The sequence below is a fragment of the Olea europaea genome, chromosome 8, assembly GCF_002742605.1.
Source record: "Olea europaea var. sylvestris chromosome 8, O_europaea_v1, whole genome shotgun sequence".
NCBI lineage: Eukaryota > Viridiplantae > Streptophyta > Magnoliopsida > Lamiales > Oleaceae > Olea > Olea europaea.
This window is the reverse complement of record NC_036244.1, coordinates 1,612,857-1,620,477: the sequence shown is the minus strand read 5'-3', so window position 1 is coordinate 1,620,477 and position 7,621 is coordinate 1,612,857. Positions and strand designations below refer to the sequence as shown.

The following is a 7,621-nucleotide window of genomic DNA, read 5'->3' as shown; positions in this document are numbered from 1 at the left end:
TGAAAGTTTTTTTAGAATTTCTTTTGAGCTCTTCTAAAGCCAAGAAGCGAATCTCGGATAATATGCGTTAAACTGCATATAAAAAAAATTATGTAAGTCAAACTCCTTTCATTAATTTTAGTCCTAGAATAAGATGCTAATAATGATTTGATCTTTATTTTTTTCTAAGTACGTTCACTTTTTAAAGAAATTTCAATCTCCTATATTTATTTACTTTCTTTAGAAGGCATCTGTTATTTGAAGTTTTATGTGACTTCAACCTTCAATGCCTGCCCATTGGCAGTGTCGCTTATTGAGAATGGTAATACATATCATGCATTTTATTTTATCTATTTCCTTAATTTTTTTACTGCTCAGAAAGGAGCCATTGAAGTTTCGTGTGAGCAAAAGCAAGCGATGTTAGTGAAACAGAAAATGTATTTTCCACGTACTTCATTACTTTTGACTAAGTAGGCTGATGAGTTCAGAAAATGAGAACAAAGTATGTCTTTGATTTTAGATTCTAAGATACACTTGTAAAGACCATTATTTGGTGTTTATTATGAGTGAACTGATATACATCATAATTTAATGTCTTTTATTTACCTCCTATTTTGCTAATATTAAAGGGGGAAAAANAAAAATGATGCATTCAGACTCGGGGTGTAATCAACCTGAGACTCACTGGATGTGTGTCTTATATATGTTTCTTGGGTCATGTAAACATCTCGAAAAATGTGAAATAGGGTTTTCTGGATAACATGTCGCTCGAGCGACAAGTCAGCGAAAAGTGAGGGACGAGTTTTCGCTCGAGCGAGATTGGGATGAAAAGCGAGCGATGAGCTCTCTGCTTTTTACGCTCAAGCGATGGCAGGGCAAGTAGCTAGCGAAATTTCGACGTCGTATTCTTGATTTGATCCTTAGACAGTTCCTACTGACCAACTTTATAAAATTGCACCCTAAGTCCCTGACTTTTACAACATTGTTCAATTGAGTCCATGTCTTTTACAATTTTACAATTAAGACCGTTTTGTCTTACAGAATTGCCAATTACAAATTTTCGGACCTAACAAACTCCTACTTTGACATTCTATGACAAAACCATAAATGAAGTCAGGACCATATGAAAAATAAGCTAGGACTCGATACACTTTATTATCCAGTAATTCGAATAACCGAGTCTTGCATTCCTTCTTGTGCGTGTTTCCTGAAATCCACAAATTCATATACCCAATGTAAAATCACGTGATACAGGAAATATAAACATGGCAGCACTTAACCACATATCAACATGCTAGTTTGAGACGTGACATTAATGTCAATCAAAACACCAACCAAAGCATTATCACTAAACATCAAAACTCAAACAGCAATGGATATATTATGAACGCATTGCAATGCTCTCCCTTACTGCAAAATCTTATAAATGTAATGTAGTAAATTCAGTGTATCTATATTTCTCCCCAACGATTCCTAGACATAGCAATACAAAATGCAATAATGTCAAGGAGTGAAATCAGTGCACATGCAAATGCGGTCGCTCTTCCCCCTATGTGTATGCTCATGTTTTTCTCTCCCTCAATTACACATTTTCTCTCCTCCTTTTTGTCACAAATGCTAAAGGGAATCATATTAAGAACAAGCTGAGCAAATAACACATAATAACTCAAAGTAGTTGATAGCATACAAAAGTAAAATTAACAATTAGCATACCTCCCCACATACTCAATTTAGACTATAATGGAGTAAAAAGTACAAGTAACTCATGTGTGTAAAGTTTCACTATTCCAATAAAAACATGACTCCAAACCTTAATTTTGTGAGAAGCGACATGCCAATCATTGCCAATAAATATATTATTCTACTAATGAAAGTCAAACCACGTAATGTGCAGTAGGATCTATACTTATTATTTTTACTTTTCTCTCCCTTACTATGAGGTTTTATATTTTTCTCATTTTCCAGCTCATTAATTTTTTTATCTTAAGTACAGGTTTTTCTCCATTAGGAGACTAAGATGACCCCTGTAGCGAGCTTTAAGCCGATTAACTCAAGTCAGTTGACCATAGACACCAGGTTTTAGAGATCCCGCAAGCTTAATTGTTTCAGTTAAATAGGCCCCGAAAAAGAACATTAAGATATTGAGCTTTTATAAAATGGAAGAATATTTTTGGGTTTAGGTCTACTAATATTGGTCAATTCATGTTCAAATTCACCCTATTAACATGTGACAACCATCCCAAACCTCACACGCGGTAGGGTCCCACTAACAAATTCATAGTATGTGCAGTGCAGATGGTACATGAAGATACTTATAACAATTAATCCAAATAGACCTAACCAAGAAATGAAAATTATTCTATAGCTTATCAATTTTAGCTCCTACATGATCACAAAGTGCAAGTTCAAAAGTCATGTGTCATGCTGTAGCAATTTCCACAACCAACTGCTCTGGTCTTTTTCAAATTTTCAATATTTTTGTGTTTTTCATTTTTCTAAAATAAATGCTCTACACACATAATAAAATAAATTCAATCACACAAAGACAAAACTCAATGTGCATGTGCCAAAACAAGCAAGTGAAAATGCACATGCATGAAATAAAATAAAATAAAACAAAAGATAAACACAATATACGTAACGCATGCAACAATCATATGTCAAACAAGAACTAGGCATGCATAAAAAAATACCTAATCAAGTAGGCATATAAGTGCTCTTTCCTTTAAGAGCACCACGAACTACTGCCAAATTCGGGAGATCACTCTTCTTCACCCAAACCTGTCTAAAACGGGAATTGTTTCCAGACAGCTAGTGTCACCAATTGGATCAAATGATTCATTTGATCAGCAAGGAATCTAATCTGACAAACATATACCTGATTTTTGTCCTTTTTCAAGTTCAAGCATTTCCTATTGTTCAAGTAGTGATGACATCTAGGGTGTATGTGACCTAACACTCCACACTGAAAGTATGTCAGGATAAACCTAGGACCTGTGTTATATGGACACTGATTTCTATTCGTAGGTTGACGGGTCCTACGACATCTGGTAGACCTACATCCTGAAGATCCCACAACATTAGATGTGGGGTTAGTCACAATGTTAGGCTGGCATTAGCACAACAAAAGTGGTCTGTGAAGTACTAACAGCATTACTAACAAAACCTAGACCTTCCTTATCACTAGCTGGCTTGCCTATTCCTAGAATATTTTCTAGCTTTTCAGAACTACTAGAAAAGGTAAGAATCTGAGACCTAGACAACTCTAGCTCACTCTCAAGGTGCTTAACCTGAATAGCTAATGTCTCATTCTCAATGGTTAGCTCACTTACTCTACTAGAGGATAACTCATTCTTACTGGTAAGATCACTAACCCGAGCCTCTTACTATTCCTTCTCTAACCTAAGTTCCTTCACTATCTTGCTGAGCACCTGATTAGTAGCTATGATCTCGAAACTTTCTTCATATATCTTTTCATAAGCTTCTTCTAGATCTTTCTCACTTCCACTCTCATCACCAAATTCTCACTACCACCTAGATCCTCATCCCTTTCACTTCCCTGTTCGGATCCACTTTTAACCCTAGCAACGAAGGCCACATATTTTCCACTCTCCTCATGTGCGGATTTCTCACTCTGATTGTCTGAGCTAGGCTTGTCATCAGTGATCGTAGTATTCATTGCCTTCTCTTCAACTCTCCTAGCACTAGGGCACTTACTCCTCACGTGACCGAAACCTCGACAGTTATGGTATCTCACAGATTTTGATTTTCTCCTGGATTCACTCGGGTAGCCATCTCCTCATCATTGAGTAAATCCGAATCAGAAGATTCCATCCGGTTATTCCTAGCGAATTTCAAGGTTATGGATTTTTTCTTAGTAGGATTGTTTAAGGTTAACTCATAGGTCTGGAGGGATCCGACTAACTCCTCTACCTTGATAGTGTCTATATCTTTACTTTCCTATATAGCTGTGACTTTCGGCCTAAAACGCTTGAGCAAAGATCTAAAAAATTTTCTAACTATCTTGGGCTCATGAATTTTCTCACCTAGGTTGAAAGAGGAGTTCACTATGTCATTTAAGATCGCATAAAAGATATCAAATGTCTCATCATCTCTCATCCTAATTTCCTCGAACCTATTGGCCAGCATCTGTAACTTAGAATTTTTAACGACCTGAGTTCCCTCATGTGTGGTTTGCAAAATGTCCTAAACATCTATTGTTACCTTACACATAGATACTCTCCTAAATTTTTCGGGGGATACAGTCATAAACAATGCATGTATGGCTTTACTATTAAAGCTACAGCTATCTAATTGTAATTTAGACCAGTTTTCTAGGGGGCAGGAGTGACTACGCCATCTACTGTGGTACTAGAGGTAGACCAACCATTCACTATGCTCTACCAGACACGCTCATCTATGAATTTCAAAAATGCCCTCATTCTGACCTTCCAATACGTATAGTTACTATTATCAAAGTTTGGAGGTACATTCAACGAGGTACTCATCTAGACTATGTAGGGTCAGGATATGATTTTAGGCTCTGATATCACTTGAAAATTCCCTAGGAACGATTTGTTACGTCAAATTTAATTTATGTGTTACCAAGTTTACGTTTCAAGTTAACAATTTGTTTGACCTTACGTGCGGAATTAATTAATCAAAGAAACAAGTCACTTTAATTAATGTCTAGATCGTTAAACATACAGTCCAATTAATTCCTAAGGTTGAACTGTCGGTTTGCGTAATGTAAAATAAACAATAAACACAACAACTGACAATATGATGAGGGAGAAACCCCAACATAGGTAAAATTTCGAGACCAAGCTAGTGATATCCACTATACCAATTCAACAAGAACAAGTTACCAAACTTCGTAACCAATCAGACCTATTTTTCCAGTCTCACGATCTACTGCTGTGATGCTTCTAGCCTCCTACTAGACTTCTCGATCTACCTCCTGTAATCCAATCTGTTGTCCACTACAACCTCCTGGTCTTTAACTGGTTGTACCACCAAGTGGAATTTCAATAATCGCCTGTTCTTATCCAATTCACTGCACTTGTCGTCCACTTCTCTCAATCCCCCAATGAGAGAGTCCATTCTTTAATAGATTAAGGAACCAGGTTTTTTGTCTTTAGGAAGGATGATGTTTTCCCCAGCTATTGATCGCCAAGATCATAAGAATTATGGATTCTCCAGTTAATTCACCTTAGATCTCTCAAGAGTGATGTGATTATGTTTTTGCTATGAAGACACAAAGTGGCAATCTATCTCTCACATCCCAGACTTGTGTTATTTATACTTGCGGTCACTATGTGTCTTGGGCCGTGTAAAAATCTCAAAAAATGTGAAATAGGATTTTTGAATAACATTGTCGCTCGAGCGACAAGTCAACGAAAGGCGAGCGATAGATTTTCGCTCGAGCGAGAGAGACTGGGGTGAAAAGCGAGCGACGAGCTTTTTGCTTTTTACACTCGAGCGATGGTAGGGCGAGAAGCTAGCGAACTTCTGGCGCTGCATTCTTTATTCGATCCTTAGACTCAAACCCTAGTCCCTACCAACCAACTTTACGAAATTGCACCCTAAGTCTCTGACTTTTACAATATTGTTCAATTGAGTCCTTGACTTTTACAATTAAGTCCGTTTTGTCTTACAGAATTGCCAATTACAATTTTTCAGACCTAACAAGAACCATAAAGTTGAATGACACATACCCTAATCTAGAAAAAACACCCAATAGCAAGCACAGTGTTCAAACTTAATTTTTTACTGTCTATTTGGCAAATTTAAAAATCATTTACAAACAAGAATAGTGGTGAATTCCACAAAAAGTGTAGATAATAAATAAGTGGTAGTTATGAATATGTAATTGAAATTAATTTTATTTTTGACTCAATTTATAAATGGTTTATAAATTGGTTGCCCGACGGTAGCCTAACTACTAAAAATTGCATCTTCTTACCTCAAGGGCCTCTGAATTGTAAAAGAAATGCTATGTACAAGCGCAAAATGCTCCTTCTAACTAGGGAACCTAAACAAGTAGGCAGCTTTTTAAATTCTAATACATGAGAGAAAAGATTTCACATATTTACCTACCACGCTGAATCACAAGTAAATATGCAAATGTGTGAAGCAAAAATATCTAGATTTTATTTTTTATAAAGGTTAATAACATTCAACTGGATATAGCTTGCAAAACAATAACTAAATATACAGCTTTGCCGTCATTACCCAGGAGATTACTTAACCATACTTGGTGTAGATTAAAATCAATTTTTTAGTAGATTTTTAATAAAAGTTGATGAAATATATCGCTAGAGGTTGGGGGTCCAATGAAATGTTTGATTAAATTTAATAATTGACTTTGATTTGAAATTGTGATAAGATTTTAATCTATACCAAACAGGGATTAAAAAAGGCTGAAAGAACCAAGATAGGAGTGTAATGTTGCAGTTGCTAGGGATTCTTACGAGAAAATGATCAAAACTCTGGTTTGATGAATTTATGGACTTATATTTGCAACAACCAAAGCAATAGCGATTTCCAAATTCAAGGGGGAAGTTCAGGCCAAGAATATGTAAAATGAACTCTGCAATGCTTTCTATTAGTTTACTTTCTTGTCAACAAAATATGGAATAATCATATTACCATAGATATTTTCATTAAGCATATTCATTATCATTCACCTTGAAACCAACTAGTTTAGAATTATATATGCAATGCTTCTAACGGAATTGAAGGCCTAAAGATCAAGAACTGCAATTTTCCCTTGTGTTCAACAAGCGCAAAATACAATCTCCACCACCATAGCTTCAAAACCCTCAACAATTTTAAGAGAAAGAGAAGCATCTCTCACCATGCCCCAAGAGAGACACTTCCAAGATTCAAACCAGAGTTCTCCCCATACTGCTAAACCAAAGCCGTTGCAGTAATCCTTCGATAAAAATAAACTAATCAAAATCCATTTTTTAACAACATAGCAAGCCCATTAATAGACATTTAGGGTACACGTTTGGCAGTGTGAGATTGGGACCATGGTACTACAATCAGATATTATATATAAAAAATTCACATATGTATAGCATCATACCATTCAACAACACTAGAAACATGAATAGCCCAGTTTGGTAAAGAGAGAGCATTGCGGGATGGAAAATTTTATGGGTCTTGCAATTGTTTCTTTGGGTGCAAATGCGTCGGATTTGGAGGATGAGAGGTTGGTTTGTTTGGATTTATGAAGAAAGATTGATTTTGGAGGAGAAATCGAGGCTAGAATTCCCATTTCTGAAGTGAGTGAGAGAGGATTTTTCTTGCTTGGAATTTGGAATAAGTGATAAGTTTCTGTTGACCCGTAAAAATGGCTCTTCCACGTGGGTAACTTGCAGCCACTCCACGTATTCCTCCCTACGAAATTAACAAACTGTCAGGCACACACGGCCGGAACCAGCGGTGGTGACGGCCGTATACACTCCGACGGTCAAGTCAGATTCGGGTGGTCGGAACAGTGTCCAGGAACTACACAAATCAATCTATCAATAAAAGGGGGAGGAGAATATATAAACTTATTATGGAGTGCTATCTATTGAGAGTTTCATTACCTTTGGCTCTGGCCAGTCTTTGGGTATTTATAGATGGTATG

The 7,621-nt window shown here is 36.5% G+C and overlaps 1 long non-coding RNA gene across 1 annotated transcript; it reads right to left on the bottom strand.

The window, feature by feature from the left end:
• Nucleotides 1-919: 919 nt before the first annotated feature.
• LOC111399204 lies at nucleotides 920-7,286 on the bottom strand. The gene is made up of 3 exons (XR_002703598.1): nucleotides 7,073-7,286; nucleotides 6,839-6,916; nucleotides 920-1,186 (listed from the first exon to the last, which is right to left on the bottom strand). It is a non-coding gene; the product is annotated as an uncharacterized LOC111399204 (long non-coding RNA).
• Nucleotides 7,287-7,621: the final 335 nt, after the last annotated feature.